We start from the raw sequence: 18,234 nt of genomic DNA, 5'->3' as shown, positions 1-18,234 counted from the left end.
ACAAGTTGTAGTTAAACGAAATTTTAGAACACACAAATTTGGTGTTCACACAATTGCAAACAGAGGCACCAAAGGATGTGTTTAACACTTGAGACAGAGTGATGGAGAACCACAGTCAATTAGTTCAGCGTAGCGGGAGTAACTTCACCATGGGACCACATGTGTTAATCAAGTAACAAGTACCTAACACCCAAAGGACAGAACACACAGCGCCAGAAAGTGAACATCACTCCAACACCCACATCAGCAACTATGCTGGTTAACCCAGGGTAGACGGGCTGCGTCGACATTGGGCCCGAGCATTGTCGGCCAGCAACACACTATCGACCACAAGCCAGTTACACAGTCAGGCGCTCCTAAGGTCCGTGTACAGCTCACCGTACATCACATGCGCGTCTTATACAACTGCCGATGTGGTCAACCAGCTGCTCCAAGGAACTACAGAGACTGAACGTGCCGTTAGGCAAAGATGTAAAAACGTAGAAAGAGCCAACTCGACTCGCTGTTGGCAATGTAAATATTATAATTGAGTTTGTTAGACATTAACTAATTAATATCATTCTTAATTCCTCCATTGTTTCACCATCATCATTAGTATTACTATTATTTCCAAGTATTATTTTCATTAATAATGCAGATTACTATTATTTTGATTATTATATAATTTTTTGTATGTGTTGTTCCCTGTAAGATAGGAGAGAGGACCTTAAAGCCCTGATCTGATCAGCTAAATAAGCAATAAATAAATAAATAAATAAATAAATAAATACGTAGAGTGTCTGTACAAGGGAGATTAAATTGAAGGCTATATTATAGAAGTGGAACAGTACGCAGACGAAGATGAGATGGAAGATACTACGACGAGAATCTGAACACTGAAAGACCTAAGTCGAAACAAGGGCCCGGGAGTAGGCGAAATTCTGTCAGAACTGCCAATAGCCTTCGGAGAGCCAGCCATGACAAAACTCTTCCACTTGATGTGCAAGATCTATAAGAAGAATGAAATAATTCTAATTCCAAAGAAAGCAATTGTTGACAGGTCTGAATATTACCGAACTGTGCGGTTAATAAGTCACGCTTACAAACGCTAACATGAATTTTATACAGAAAAATGGAAAAACTGGTAGAAGCCGCCTTCGGTGAGGATCAGTTTGGATTCGGATAAATGTGGAAACATGCAGGATATTACTGACCCAATGACCTATCTTAGAAGATAGGTTAAGGAAACCCAAACCCATGTTCATAGCACTTATAGACTGAGAGAAAGCTTTGGACAGTATTGACTGGAATACTCCATCTAAAATTCTAAAGTTAGCAGGAATAAAACACAGGGAGCAACTTGTACAGACGGCAGTTCTGTACGTTGAGCAAACAGTAAAGGAAACAAAAAAAAAAAAGAGTAGGAATTAAAGTTGAGGGAGAAGAAATAAAAATTTGAGTTATGTCGCCGGCCTCTGCGGCCGAGCGGTTCTAGGCGCTTCAGTCCGGAACCAAGCTGCTGCTACGGTCGCAGGTTTGAATCCTGCCTCGGGCATGGATATGTGTGATGTTCTTCGGTTAGTTAGGTTTAAGTAGTTCTAAGTCTAGGGGACAGATGACCTCAGATGTTAAGTCCCATAGTGTTTAGAGCCATTTGAACCATTTGAGATGTGTCGGTGACCCTGTAATTCTGTCAGAGACAGCAAAGGACTTGGTGGAGCAGTGAACGGAATGGACACTGTCTTTGAAGGAGTATATAGGATGAACACCAACAAAAGAAAGCATAGGTACTGGAATGTAGACGAATTACATCAGATGATTCTGAGAGAATTAGATTAGAAAATAAGACACTTGAAGTGGTAGATGAGTTTTGCTATTTGGGCAGCAAAATAACTGATGACGACTGAAGTAGAGAGTTTTGCGGCACAGTGACAAGCGACTACACGAAAGTGAAGAATGCAAAAGCAGAGAAGCCTGTGAGATGACGTCAGCCAATTGCCCACTGACAAAGACCACATCACAACAGGAACGTCCTCTAGCCGAAGCGAATGTAAACGCCGCTCTTGCCAGTCTCGGTCGAACATTAGCAGACCGGCACTAGCAGAACCAGATTAGAAGCCACGGAGTAGAAGACGAACACTAGCAGAGCCATCATCCTAACTGTTATACTAAGATTGGTGCCTTATATTAATTGCTTGTATGGACGTTGTATAAAGAGAAGGACATTGATTATTTGCATGTCGCCCATCTCTTGTGACGCCATTGTAAACCAAAGTTAAGTATTGTCATTCTAATTTATTGTAATAAAAACCTTTAACGTGATTTGCTTGATTTGTTGTATAACTAACCGAGAAAGCAGCATCCTTTAGGAACCCTATAAGAGAGAAGTGGGCAGGAACCAACACAGATGAAATAAAATATAGACTGGCATTCGTAAGAAAAGCGTTTCTGAAGAAATGTTTGCGTACATGAATACAGATTTAAGTGTTAGGAAGTCGTATCTGAAAGTATTTGTTTGAAGTGCAGCGGTGTATGGAAATGAAACTTGGACGATAACCACTTTAGACAAGAAGAGAATAGAAGCTTTCGAAATGTGACTTTACAGAAGATTGCTGAAGATTAAACGGGTAGATCAGGTAACTAATGAGGAGGTACTGAACAGAAATGGCCAGCAAAGAAATTTGTAGTACAACCTGAATAAAAGAAGGGATCGATTGTAGGATACATTCTGAGACATCAAGGGATCACCAGTTTAGTACTGGAGGAAAATGTGTGTGAGTGGGGTGCCAAAATCGTAGAGGGAGATTAGGAAATGAGTACAATAAGCAAATTCAGAAGGATGTAAGTTGCAGTAGTTCTGTCATCAGAGAATGTTTATCTGTTTACCATTCTCTCTCTCTCTCTCTCTCTCTCTCTCTCTCTCTCTCTCTCTCTCTCTGTGTGTGTGTGTCTGTGTGTGTGTGTTTATTGATTTATGAACTTGCTTTCGCTTTTATCTTTAGAGCACATCGCTGATATTGATACCTAAATTAATAGTAGAATTCACAGTCTCGGTCACATTTTATTATTTTTGAACAGATAACAGCTTCGGATTTTATAAGCAACCCCAGATTTATATGAGTAAAATAGTAAAAAAAATATTTCAAATTTTACATGAATATGAATTTATACACACAAACGTAAGCTTTATCAAGTGACTGGAGGTATGCACGTCAAACGTACTTACTTAAGGTGAACGCATCATTGCCACTGACCATACTTTGGCCGGTAATCAATGAGACTGGAAGATTCCAGATTTCCCCAGGAGTATGTCTTAGTTAATATACTGGATGTAACAGGATCTCAAAAATAATCACGACAGCTCCCCTAATGATCAATGTGAATTTTATCGACGTTATTACAATTTTTCATATTAGAGTGCAATCTGACAGTATCTATAAGAAGTTTGCTGCCTATCATAATGTTTCAGTCTCATTCTATGAGCTGTTTACCGGCGACTATAATATCGGAATAGCCCGCAGGAAACTGATGAGATGTCTGGACTAATGGGCGTTCTATTGCGTACTGATGGACTGCCCGTACATTGAGTCAACTGACGTCTCGAACAGCCACGATATCATAATACCAATTTTTTTATATTTTTTTGTATCCTTCGTATTTTCAAGCACTAGTCATTAGTGCTACAACTTATAATACATCAGCATTTTATAAGTATTCCATTCATGCCATTTTTTTGTTCAGAACTCAACTAATGCATTTCATTTTCTTAAATCTTTTTACTAAAATAAAAATTATACATTACTATATGCGCGTCACTTTTCGCTAACCATTCTGACAGCGAGTTACTCTCAATAATTATTTGCTTGCTGCAGTGTCATTAGCCAATATTTTAAACATTACCCATTTGTTAAGTACCAAGTATATTGTAAAGCATTTCATGTGTTGACTACGCGTTTTGTGCCTTATGAAGTAGCAAGCTTCCTTTTTTGCAGTTTGTATGCAGTAGGTTTTTGTTCATGTTTCTCAAATTCTGAGACATGTTTATTATTATTTTATGCCTATCATAGATGTTATGACGGTTGGTTGTCTCCTCAAATAATATAAAATATTACCAATACTGCGAATTCTACGATTTACAATTAATGAAGATGGAGGATAGCAGAACTGCAGAACAGAAAGAGAGCGCCACACGTAACTTCCCCATTTAATGATCAACAAGTTGTGCTGCAAAGCTTGAGCATCTGTCATAAAACTTCGTAAAGACAGAAGATACTTCAAAAATTATGTTGAGCAAGTATGTAATATAGTTATACCGATCGGACCCAGAACTACACGTATTTTAAAACGAGCGGCGCATCACAACAACTGCACTTAGAACTAGTTGTCTATTGAATTCTCACTGTCACTATTCATCCATTTTTCACAACAGCTGGTTAGCTTGTGAAATACGTAACATGAGCAAACCAAATTAAACATTGCACTACCACTCTTCCGTATGGGACAAAATAGCGTATTTGTGGGGTGAGAGAAAACAGAGAAAGGTAATGAACTTCAGTAGGTAGTCATCTCAGACGAAAATTAAAAGATCTGTGTTTCAGAGGCGAAGAAAACACTAAAAAGAGCATAATCTTAAAAACAGGCGTTTTGAGAAGCTTAGGTATTCAAATCGCACTGAGAACAACAGAGCTTTCTGGATACTACTTTCGGGTATTCGTAAAAACAAAGATAATTGCAGTGAATGTGAAATGTGGTGATACACAAGAATGCTGAAGATTAGTTGGGAAATTCACGACACTAATGAGATACTGAACAGAATTGAAGAGAGAAGAAATTTATGGCACAACCTGACTAGAGTGAAGGATCAGTTGATATGTACATCAATAGATCGCCAATTTAGTACAGCTACATCTACATTTATACTCCGCAAGCCACCCAACGGTGTGTGGCGGAGGGCACTTGACGTACCACTGTCATTACCTCCCTTTCCTGTTCCAGTCGCGTATGGTTCGCGGGAAGAAACACCGGCGGAAAGCCTCCGTGCGCGCTCGAATGTCTCTAATGTTACATTCGTGATCTCCTCGGGAGGTATAAGTAGGGAGAAGCAATATATTCGATACCTCATCCAGAAACGCACCCGCTCGAAACCTGGACAGCAAGTTACACCGCGATGCAGAGCGCCCCTCTTGCAGAGTCTGCCACTTGAGTTTGCTAAACATCTCCGTAACGCTATCACGCTTACCAAATAACCCTGTGACGAAACGCGCCGCTCTTCTTTGGATCTTCTCTATCTCCTCCGTCAACCGACCTGGTACGGATCCCACACTGATGAGCAATACTCAAGTATAGGTCGACCGAGTGTTTGTAAGCCACCTCCTTTGTTGATAGACTACATTTTCTAAGGACTCTCCCAATGAATCTCAACATGGTACCCGCCTTACCAACAATTCAAATGGTTCAAATGGCTCTGAGCACTATGGGACTCAACTGCAGAGGTCATAAGTCCCCTAGAACTTAGAACTACTTAAACCTAACTAACCTAAGGACAACACACACATCCATGCCCGAGGCAGGATTCGAACCTGCGACCGTAGCGGTCGCGCGGTTCCAGACTGTAGCGCCAGAACCGCTCGGCCACCAGCGGCCGGCCCTTACCAACAATTAATTTTATATTATCATTCCACTTCAAATCGTTCCGCACGCATACTCCCAGATATTTTACAGAAGTAATTGCTACCAGTGTTTGTTCCGCTATCATATAATCATACAATAAAGGATCCTTCTTTCTATGTATTCGTAATACATTACATTTGTCTATGTTAAAGGTCAGTTGCCACTCCCTGCACCAAGTGCCTATCCGCTGCAGATCTTCCTGCATTTCGCTTCAATTTTCTAATGCTGCAACTTCTCTGTATACTACAGCATCATCCGCGAAAGGCCTCATGGAACTTCCGACAGTATCTACTAGGTCATTTATATATATTGGGAAAAGGAATGGTCCCATAACACTCCCCTGTGGCACGCCAGAGGTTACTTTAACATCTGTAGATGTCTCTCGATTGAGAACAACATGCTGTGCTCTGTTTGCTAAAAACTCTTCAATCCAGCCACACAGCTGGTCTGATATTCCGTAGGATCTCACTTTGTTTATCAGGTGACAGTGTGGAACTGTATCGAACGCCTTCCGGAAGTCAAGGAAAATGGCATCTACCTGGGAGCCTGTATCTAATATTTTCTAGGTCTGCTGAACAAATAAAGCGAGTTGGGTCTAACACGATCGCTGTTTCCGGAATTCATGTTGATTCCTACAGAGTAGATTCTGAGTTTCCAGAAATGACATGATACGCGAGAAAAAAAATACGTTCTAAATTTCTACAACAGATCGATGTCAGAGATATAGGCCTATAGTTTTGCGCATCTGCTCGACGACCCTTCTTGAAAACTGGGACTACCTGTGCTCTTTTCCAATCATTTGGAATCTTCCGTTCCTCTAGAGACTTGCGATACACGGCTGTTAGAAGGGGGGCAAGTTCTTTCGCGTACTCTGTGTAGAATCGAATTGGTATCCCGTCAGGTCCAGTGGACTTCCCTCTGTTGAGTGAGTTCAGTTACTTTTCTATTCCTTGGGCACTTATTTCGATGTCAGCCATTTTTTCGTTTGTGCGAGGATTTAGAGAAGGAACTGCAGTGCGGTCTTCCTCTGTGAAACAGCTTTGGAAAAAGGTGTTTAGTATTTCAGCTTTCCGCGTGTCATCCTCTGTTTCAATGCCATCATCATCCCAGAGTGTCTGGATATGCTGTTTCGATCCACTTACTGATTTAACATAAGACCAGAACTTCCTAGGATTTTCTGTCAAGTCGGTACATAGAATTTTACTATCGAATTCACTGAAAGCTTCACGCGTAGCCCTCCTTACGCTAACTTTTACGTCGTTTAGCTTCTGTTTGTCTGAGAGGTTTTGGCTGCGTTTAAACTTGCAGTGAAGCTCTCTTTGCTTTCGCAGTAGTTTCCTAACTTTGTTGTTGAACCACGGTGGGTTTTTCCCGTCCCTCACAGTTTTACTCGGTACGTACCTGCCTAAAACGCTTTTTACGATTGCCCTGAACTTTTTCCATAAACACGCAACATTGTCAGCGTCGGAACAGAAATTTTCGTTTTGATCTGTTAGGTAGTCTGAAATCTGCCTCCTTTTGCTAAACAGATAAAACTTCCTCCCTTTTTTTTATTCCTATTTACTTCCATATTCAGGGATGCTGCAACGGCCTTATGATTACTGATTCACTGTTCTGCGCTTACAGAGTCGAAAAGTTGGGGTCTGTTTGTTATCAGTAGGTCCAAGATGTTATCTCCACGAGTCGGTTCTCTGTTTAATTGCTCGAGGTAATTTTCGGATAGTGCACTCAGTACAATGTCACTCGATGCTCTGTCCCTACCACCCATCCTAAACATATGAGTGTCCCAGTCTATATCCGGTAAATTGTAATCTCCACCTAAGACTATAACATGCTGAGGAAATTGATGTGAAATGTATTCCAGATTTTCTCTCAGTTGTTCTACCACTAATGCTGCTGAGTCGGGAGGTCGGTGAAAGCAGCCAATTATTAACCTAGCTCGGTTGCTGAGTATAACCTCCACCCATAATAATTCACAGGAACTATCCACTTATATTTCACTACAGGATAAACCACTACTAACAGTGACAAATACGCCACCACCGGTTGCTTGCAATCTATCCTTTCTAAATACCGTCTGCGCCTTTGTAAAAATTTCAGCAGAATTTATCTCTGGCTTCAGCCAGCTTTCCGTACCTATAACGATTTCAGCTTCGGTGCTTTCTATCAGCGCTTGAAGTTCCGGTACTTTATCAACGGAGCTTCGACAGTTTACAACTACAATACCGATTGCTGCTTGGTCCCCGCATGTCGTGACTTTGCCCCGCCCCCTTCAAGGCTGTTACCCTTTCTGTTCTTGCCCGAGGCCTTCTAACCTAAAAAAAAAAAAAACGCCCAGTCCACGCCACACAACCCCTGCTACCCGTGCAGCCGCCTGCTGGGTGTAGTGGACTCCTGACATATCCAGCGGAACCCGAAACCCCACCACCCTATGGCGCAAGTCGAGGAATCTGCAGCCCACACGGTCGCAGAACCGTCTCAGCCTCTGATTCAGACCCTCCATTCGGCTCTGTACCAAAGGTCCGCAGTCAGTCATGTCGACGATGCTGCAGATGGTGAGCTCTGCTTTCATCCCGCTAGCGAGACTGGCAGTCTTCTCCAAATCAGATAGCTGACAGAAACCAGGGAGGATTTCCTCTGATCCATAGCGACAGACATCATTGGTGCCGACATGAGCGACCACCTGTAGATGGGCGCACCCTGTACCCTTCATGGCATCTAGAAGGACCATTTGCACATCTGGAATGACTCCCCCCAGTATGCACAGGGAGTGCTCATTGGTTTTCATCATTGCAGCCATATCCCTAAGAGGCCCCATTACGCGCCTGATGTTGGAGCTCCCAACTACCAGTAAGCCCACCGTCTGCGACCACCCGGATCTTGCAGACTGAGGGGCAACCTCTGGAACAGGACAAGCAGCCATGTCCAGCAGAAGATCAGTATCAGCCGGAGACAGAGCCTGAAACCAGTTCGTCAGACAAACTGGAGAGGCCTTCCGTTCAGCCCTCTGGAATGTCTTTCGCCCCCTGCCACACCTCGAGACGACCTCCCACTCTACCACGGGTGAGGAGTCAGCCTCAATGTGGGCAGTATACCGGGCAGCCACAGCCATAATCCGATCGCGGGATGCGTGGGATGAGCTGGCCATCCCCGACATACCCTCGTCCGGACCCCCACAGTGATGCCCATTGGCAACAGCCTCAAGCTGTGTGACGGAAGCCAACACTGCCTGAAGCTGGGAGCGAAGGGATTCCAACTCAGCCCGCATCCGAACACAGCAGTCGCAGTCCCTATGCATGCTAAATACTGTTGTGCAAAGAACGTCTGAACTACTCTACAGAGAGCACAAGCAATTCGACACAAAATTTAAACGGTTATTGAAATACAAGATTGCCTAGTAAATGCAGTAATGCTGCTACTTGCGCACTGCTGAACACAGCTCGGCGGCAGAAGGAGACTACGCGATTCAGGTACTAAAACGCGATGCTACAACTCTCAAATACTATAATTCGCCCGAAATTTATGAATTAAACTATGCAAGTACCCAAAAACACGCAAAGAAATTAAGAATTAAACTATGTGACAAATAAGTGAGCTAAGAGTATACGACTTGCTGCTGGCAGCTGCTTATCCAAAGGCGGCAGGGAGCACACTAGTATTGGAGGCAAATGTATGTGTGTGGGTGGGGGATTGTAGAGGGAGCCCAAGAGACAAGAGACGAAACCAGTCAGTAGATTCAGAAGGATTTGCGTTGTAATAATTATTCGGAGATGAAGAAGCTTTGACAGAGTGCAATAGGGTGGATATCTGCATCAAATCAGTCTTCGGACGGAACACCGCAGAAACAACAACAATAATAATAACGGCAACAAATTGCAGTGGAAAAATAGCTAAAGGCGATTTAGGAAGCAGAGATAAAGACTGAAGTCTGACGGAGGGTAGCTGAAATAGACCTCTACGAGACTTCTAATGTCTAATGGGGAAAATTTTTTAAGAAAAATCTTTCAGAATAATGAGATGAAATTCGATAGAAGCGTTTATGAAAACTACACTATAGTTCAGTTCTTCTAGTTGTGAGTAATTTCAGATACTAATAACAAACACATTTAATGTGAAGTGCTGGAAAAGAATGTCAAATATAGCAAAAAAAATTCAACATTCAAACAACTAGGTGCGTAACGATAGCCAAGATGCACTTTCTCCCGAGTGTCAAGGAAGAATTCCACTTACGACGCATGGGCGAGTACTCGAAGTGTGAGTGTGTGTGTATGTGTGTGTGTGTGTGTGTGTGTGTGTGTGTGTAGGGAGGGGTGGGGGTGGAGGGGGGAAGAGGCGGGAGGGGGGGGATAAAAATTGTAGAGGAAGACCAAGAGAGAATACAATCAGATATACGATAGAAGTTGCAGCAGTTATTCGGAGATGGAGAAGGTTGCACATGACATAGTAATATGGAGATCTGCTTGAAACCACAATAACAACAACAATTAGCAGTGGAAAAAAAAGCTTAAGTTGATTGAGGAAGAGATTGAAGAAGAGATAAAGAAGAGATAAAGATTGACAAGTTTTAAGTGATAGTTGTTGCGGTGCACCGATTGTTTTCAAATACATATAGATCTGGATTCGATCGGTATGGCTACATAGCACACTTACTCAACATTGAAATATCTTCTGTCTTTAAGAAATTTTGTGGTAGATACTCAAGACTTCTTGCACAATTTGATCACTAAACGGGAAAGTTTCATGTGGTGCCCTCTTTTCGTACTGCAGTACTGCTATCCGCTATCTATATTAACTGTAGGTCGTAGAACTCATAATCTTTGTAATATTTTCTTTTCTTTTAGAATATAACACTCCAAACTAGACGTTTCTTTTACTTTACGGAAGTAGCCGCTTGTTATATATAGACGGCTCCATCCGTGGGACAGCCCCAACTGCCTGGCGTCAGAAAGCGAAGCCTTGTGCGTCTGCAGCATTTTCCACTATCTAAACGACCGTTATTATCGCTCTCATCTAATAGTTTCCTCAAGAGCTCCCAGTATATTTGGATGCGTAGGTCGGCAGTGCCTCAAACCTGTTGCGGTTGTTGGAGCACCAGAACGTAGCGACGGCGGCGAAATGAACAGGCAACTGGTGAGTATTTACCGCTTACTGTTCTCTCAGTGTGAGACATTTTCCATCTCTTAACAGTTTCCCGTATATTAACACTTATTTAGAGGAGAGTGAGCCCTTGTCTACAATTTCTTGCAACTCTAAAAATTACTGCGTAGTACGACCTGGAGAGATTATTTATTCTGTTTTACATAACAGAATGTTTTCTTTGCAGTAATGGAAACCGATAAACAAAAATCAGTTCTCTCTCTGAAACATAATTAATAGACCTCTTCACTCGTTTGTTAAAAAGCAATCTTTTTCGTCTTGCAGTTTCGTTACTTTAACTCCAAGGAGGGTTTAGTCTTCTACACGAAACTCATCTTCTGTGGTTGTCAGTTTTCATTTGTGTCTTGAGAATTTTCATGTTATCTCTCATTGAGAAAAATGCACTTGCAGATCATGTGAATACTCAACGCATCTTCACATCAAAATTATTCTTTTTCCTACTTTATTTTGTCTTGTTGTGTTTGTACTCTGTGACGTTAACACTTAACTAAGTGACTATTAACTAATTTCACAAACAGAAGGCAGAATTGTCTCTTTAATTTTTTTATGTTTTTCATTATCATTTCAAGTAGTGGGTGTTGGTCCGTTCCAAAACCATAGGAATTTAACAGAACTATTGGCGCTATTTCATTGGCCATCCTAAATCCCGTCATCCTGTTTAGCAAAAATGTAATACTTCTCTTGGCAGCAGCTCGAGTGGTATCTTGCGGTGTGGTCGTACCAGTATTTTGGTAATGCTTGATCTCTTTTGTCACTGTTGTTTTCATGTCTATTTACTGTATTATGATTCCGAACTCTGTCCCTTAAGTACATGACCTGAGAAACATCGTTTTAGCCGCTTGAATTCGTAATTCGGCTCCTTTTCTTAGAATACAATTTCCACTTTCACACATAAGAGAACATGATTACCTGCCAAATTGTGCAGTTTTGGTGTTGTCTCTTCCTACATCTGCGTCTACATAGACATTCCGCAAGCCACTGTACAGTGCATGGCTGAGGACACCCTGTGCTGCTACTCCTCATCTCCTTTCCTGTTCTGACTGCAAACATAGCGAGGATAAAACGACTGTACATGTGCCTCCGTATAAGCCCCAATTTCTCGTATCTTCTGCTCGTGCTCCTTAAGCGAAATATATGTTGACGGCAGTAGAATCGTTCTGAAGTCAGCTTCAATGCTTTCTCTCTGAATTATCTCATTATTGTTCCTCGTAAAGAACGTCGCCTCCGTTGAGGGATAAGCGTTTGAGTTCCCGAAGATTCTTCGTAATCCCAGACACTCGATCAATAAAAAATGGTATCGCTAGTGTCCTGTATGCGGTCTCCTTTAGAGATAAACCACACTTCCTCAAAATTCTCCCAATAAACGGAAGTCGACTATTCGCCTTTCCTAACACAATCCTCACATGCTCGTTGCATTTCATATCGCTTTGCAACATTACGTCACAATATTTAAACTATAGATTGTATCAAGTAAAACACTACTGCTGCTGTATACCATCGTTATGGATTTCTTTTTCCTACTCATCTGCATTAACTTACATTTTTTTTTAATTTGGAGCAATCTGTTATTCATAACACCAACTAGAAATTTTGACTTAGACATCCTGCATCCTCCTATAGTCGCTGTACTTCGTCACCTTCCCGTACACCACAGCATCATCAGTAAATAACCGTAGATTGCTGCCCATAAAGTCCGTCAGATAATTTATGCGTATACGTAATGGAGTGGTCCGATCACACTTCCCTTGGGCACTTCCTTCCTTATACAGCATGATGCACAATACTGAAGACACTTTCAAATGATTCTAAAAATTTTTTTTGCATTGAGGTTGTGCACTATATCTTTATATGTATGGAAACATCAGTTCAAGAAGTTATTTGTGCAGTGTTCACTAATCTTCAGCGTGTGAACTGTTAGCTACAGGGAACACGTCCACTCTCTGGTCCACTTCGCACCGCGCTTGCCCTAAAGTCTTCGCATCGGTGTCAATCATAGCTGTCCTGATACGTCCACACAAGTGTTGAGCTGAAGCGGAGGCCTGAAAACACTGTCTTTGATGTAACACCACAGGTAAAACAGACACCGCGTCAGACCCAGAGGATGAGGGCGCCATGCCAGTAACGGAAGATTGCCATCTGATTCTAGACCGAGTCATCGTCGTAGTAGCTCAGTATACAAGAACTCTGGACATCGATGTCAAAGTGCAACCTGTTCAAAGTTGTCACTGTCCACTTGCAATTGCGGCATGAACTGCACAAAATTGCTTCTCCATTGGTCTGGCAGACATGTTGAAGGAGATCACTGTAACAAAAAACATCTTTCTGTCTCCATGTATACATCGTGTAATATCTGACCTCAATACAAATATTTGTTACAATCGTCTTTTAACTGTGTAAATTATTTTCAATAATACTGTCAACCATTTTAAGTTTGGATCTGTATATTTTGGACCACATTTGAATTAGTTTTTTACACTGATATTTCTGCCCCGAGACTCCTAAACGAATTTACTTGATGCTGTCATTCATATCTATTATTTTTACTTGTTACTTGCTTCCCTAACATTGTCACTACTTTTGTTTTACTTACGGATCTAATCGTTCGATATATTTTGAAAACATTACGCAATTTAACTACAATTTCTTGTACAGCGATTTCACTGTCTTCTAGAAGAACCTGTTCACCTGAAAATAAAATACTCTTAATACATTTATTTCTTTAAGTGAACATCCTCTTTGGGTTATAGAATTCCATTCTTCCAAAGATTTGGGTGAGAGACCACACCCTCTTTTTAACCCCGGGTCTACACCCAATAAATCATAGTTTACAATCATTTTCGTGTTATCATACAGTGATTTAACGCCATTCAACAAATTTAGAAGTACCTTGTAGTCAGTTCCGATTATTCTATCATTCATACCTCAGCGTAGGGCTTCTCATATGCTAGGAAGAACAGAAATCGTGAATTGCTGACACTCTTCTTTTTTCTGTCAGTTGTTTTGGAACAAATGTTTCTACACGGAACCTGCCTTTGCGTAACCCGCACTGATCCACTCGTAAAAATGTTTCTGCTACCGATTAGAGTTTCATTTTAATGATAGATGACTAGACTGTATATGCAACATTTAAAATGGAGATTCCCCTATGTGCTTAAAGTTCTTACTACCATCAGTTTCTCAATAAATTTCCTCAAACTCTAAATATCATTCAGGAAGTACACAAATCGCTCTTTCCGTTTAATGCTGACGTCTTTACATAATTACCAGATTTATTTCATATCTCCCTGTAGCCTACCTGTTCCTGCTCTCCTTGTAAACAGTTTCGAAATCCGTCATTCTGCTGCATTGTATTCAGAACATGTGTAGATTAGTGATTAACGTTGTCAGTTACATAACCAATTATATTTTTTTTTTCATTTTAGGGCTACTTGGCTCTAAGAATAGGACAATGAGTAATGACTTTAACAGCTGCAAAAATTTCGGATGGACCTGATTGTTGCTCGTCAGTGAGCCGAAATTGGTGGTCAATAAAGAAAATTTGCGATCTTGACGTAGTGTATCTATCCACACATATTTTAAATCAACAAATGCGTATTTCCACATTGAAAATGTGAAAGAACAACATCTTCCATACTCAGGTGATTTGTGTAACATGATTCACCTTTCTTGGCAAATAGCTGGTTGCAGTACTGTAGCCATGCCATTCCTAGAATTATACCAATCTTCGTTTTGTTGTTGATTTTACCATGCAAATTTTTGACAGTGAATTCAAATTTGTGAATTCCAATTCAATCATATTCTACTTTCGTCACTATCTGTGTCTGCTTGTCAAGTTAGTTTGCGGAGTACCGCTCTTTGGTCTTTATACTGTATCAGGTCTACTACATTCTTCCCTTTAAACCGAGTCAGCTATAGTTTCTTTCTTTATCATTACACCTAATCTTGGATTTACCTTTCCATAGTTTCAGAGATGTTATTTTTGTGCCAATAGTATTTCCTTTGGGATAATAATTGACTTTTACTTTAACTTATTCCACTGTCATACTGTATCCTTTGTTCTACCTCTGACATGATACTCCATTCCAATATGATACAGATGCCTGATCCCAAATTGTTGTAATAGCTTGCCCTTAAAAGTTAGGCTTTAATTTCCTGGACTGTTCGTTTTTCTTCAGTAACTTCGCAGGAACCTTAATCTTCCATCCCAGTAAAATACGGTCATTATCAGCTTCAGGGAGAGCTATAGGGAGAGACAGATAAAATACATGTACAAGAACCAAGAGGGAACAATTAGAGTCTAAGACCAAGATGGAATTGCTCGGTTTAACAAGGGTGTTAGACACGGATGTAGTCTTTCGCCCGTACTGTTCAATCTGTGCATCGAAGCAGCGATGATGGAAATAAAAGAATGATTCAGGAGTGGGATTAAAATTCAAGATAAAGAGATATCAATGACGCAATTCTTGATGGCATTGCTACCCTGAGTGAAAGTGAAGAAGAATTTAATAATCTGCAGAATGGAATGAACAGTCTAATGAGTTCAGAATATGGACTGAGAGTAAATCGGAGAAAGACGAAACTAATGAGAAGTAGCAGAGATGAGAACAGCAAGAAATTTAACATCAGTATTGCTGATCACTAAGCAGATGAAGTTAAGGAACTCTACTGCCTGGGCAGCCATATAACCAATGACAATCGGAGCAAGGAGGACATCAAAAGCAGACTAGCGCTGGCAAAAAGGGAATTCCTAGCCAAGGAAGTCTAGTAATATCAAACATAGGCCCTAATTTGAGGAACAAATTCCTGGGAATATACGTTTGGAGCACAGGTATATATGATAGTGAAACAAGGACTGTGGGAAAACCGGAACAGAAGAGAATCGAAGCATTTGAGATACGGTGCTACTACAGACGAATGTTGAATGTTAGATGGATTGATAAGGTATGGAATGAGGAGGTTCTGCGCAGAATCAGAGAGGAAAATAATATGTAGAACACACTGACAAGGAGAAGGGACAAGATGATAGGACGTCTGTTAAGATATCAGGGAGTGACTTCTTTAGTACTAGAGGGAACTGTAGAGGGCAAAGCTGTAGAGGAAGACAGAGATTGAAATATATCCAGCAAATAATTGAGAACCTATTTTGCATGTGCTACTCTCAGATTAAGAGGCTGGCCCAGGAGAGGAATTCGTGGCGAGGCGAAACAAATCAGTCGGAATGCTGACGACTGGGAAAAAAAAGCGGTTGCTTGTGGCATGATGCCTGCACTTGTTGTTTGGCTTCTTCATACAATTTTTGTACAGGCGCTGTGAAGCACATGACCACGGCGTTTTGCTGTATGCATCTTATTGTTGACTATAACAAAAAAATGTAATAGGTATAACCTTCTGAAGAGGGGAACTAAGTGCCCATAACCGGCTAAGAAATTAAATTCCTTTTATGTGACTGATTGCTAATTGCTTCGATGTATATGTTGTTTTATGTTTGAAGTAACGGATGTTCTTCACAGTGTATCTGGTTGTGGAACCGGATTCTGCTGTAGCTCTATAAGACAACCTCTGAATCTGACAGGAACCTCTCATTGTCCAACAGGTGGCCTTGGCTGTGTTGCTGACGCTGGCGCTGTGTTTTGCGACGCTGCAGGCGAACCCGGTGGCTGACCCGCATCATAACCACTATTGGAAGTATGATGGAGACTACGGATACCACGACTACTGGTACCACCCTCACCCCTATTGGTGGCATCACCCACACCACCATTGGTGGTGATGGTGACTACAGATAATGACAGCCACGACCACAGGCACCAACACGACCACTGCTGAGATAAAGTTACTGTGGCTCCTTCGTTATTTCTACATAATACCTTAGTCTAACGATGATAGCGACAATGTGTGCATTTTCTTTGACTTTGTATTGAAAACAGCAAGAACGTAAGAATTAGGATGCATATTTGAATATTTACTGTTTTAAACTAAATATTTAGCATGAAAAATATTTGAACTCAGCTGATTTAAACTATAGTTAACTCGGAAAATTCAAATACTTAATGTTCCTTATCCTGTTGGTTTTCTGTCATTTTGTTCCACTTCCAGTGTGTATGTACTTGGATGCGATGTTGGTGTCCTATTGGAAGAAATTCGTAGCATATTAGTGCAAAAAGAAATAGATTACTCTGAAACCGATGTTCACTAAGTTCCTGTTTCACATCATGCACCAACTGATTAATCAATTGTTACATTTTACGTATCTGCCACTACGTTAGTCGATGAAATATATTACTTTATGTTTATTCGATAACACATACCTTTAAAGCAATTAGTTTTATTCCATTTATCAATATAAGTCATATTATAAGAATTTCAGTTTCGATTAATCTATGTAAACATTTTATCTATGTAATAAACCACGTTCTGAAACTTGGATCTAAAGGAAAAATGCAATTTATTTTCCATATCAAGAGCACTTCACAATCAATCTTGTTTCATTGTCAGCTGTGGTAAGTTCTGTCCTTTATTGTGAAGTATGAACAGACAACAAAGACACTAGAAATTGTTCCTAGATTTCAATTATTCCTAGATTTCAATTATTCCTGCAATTTCAAGAAATAACGCCACAATGTGGGAGGAGCAATGAATGAATGATTGATAGATTATTATAGCATATAGGAAAGAATGGTTTGTTGGTGCGCAGTTCATGCAAATTAATTTCTAGTATTTAATAAATATACATACTATTGTTATGCACTGAATCGCTCAAGAAACTCATATAGGCGTACGTATTAAAATACATACCTGTATATATGTAAACATATAGAATACGGCGCTGCTGTCGGCAACTCCTATATGAGACAAAAAATGTATGGCGCGGTTGTTAGGTCGGTTATTGCTGCTATAATGGCAGGTTATCAAGATTTAAGTGAGTCTGAACGTTGCGTTATAGTGTATACAGACGAGCGATGGGACACACCATCACCAAGGTAGCAAGGTATTGGATATTTTCCTATACGACCATTTTACAAGTGTACCGTGAATATCAGGTAACCTAAAACATCAAATCTCCGACATCGATGCGGCCGGAAAAAGATCCTGCAAGAACGGGACCAATGATGACTGAAGAGAATCGTTGAATGTGACAGAAGTGCAACCCTTCTACAAATTGTTGCAGATTTCAGTGTCCATCAACAAGTGCCAGCGTGCGAACCATTCAACGAAACATCATCGATATGGGTTTTCAGAGCTGAAGACCCACTCGTGTACCGTTGATGACTGCACGACACAAAGCTTTATGCCTCGCCTGCGTCCGTCAACACCGCCACTGGCCTATTGATGACTGGAAACATGTCGCCTGGTCGGGCTAGTCTCGTTTCAAATTGTATAGAGCGGACGGACGTGTACGGGTATAGAGATAACCTCATAAATCCATGG

Source organism: Schistocerca nitens, chromosome 5, assembly GCF_023898315.1.
Source record: "Schistocerca nitens isolate TAMUIC-IGC-003100 chromosome 5, iqSchNite1.1, whole genome shotgun sequence".
Taxonomy (NCBI): Eukaryota; Metazoa; Arthropoda; class Insecta; order Orthoptera; family Acrididae; genus Schistocerca; species Schistocerca nitens.
This window is presented reverse-complemented; position numbering follows the sequence as displayed.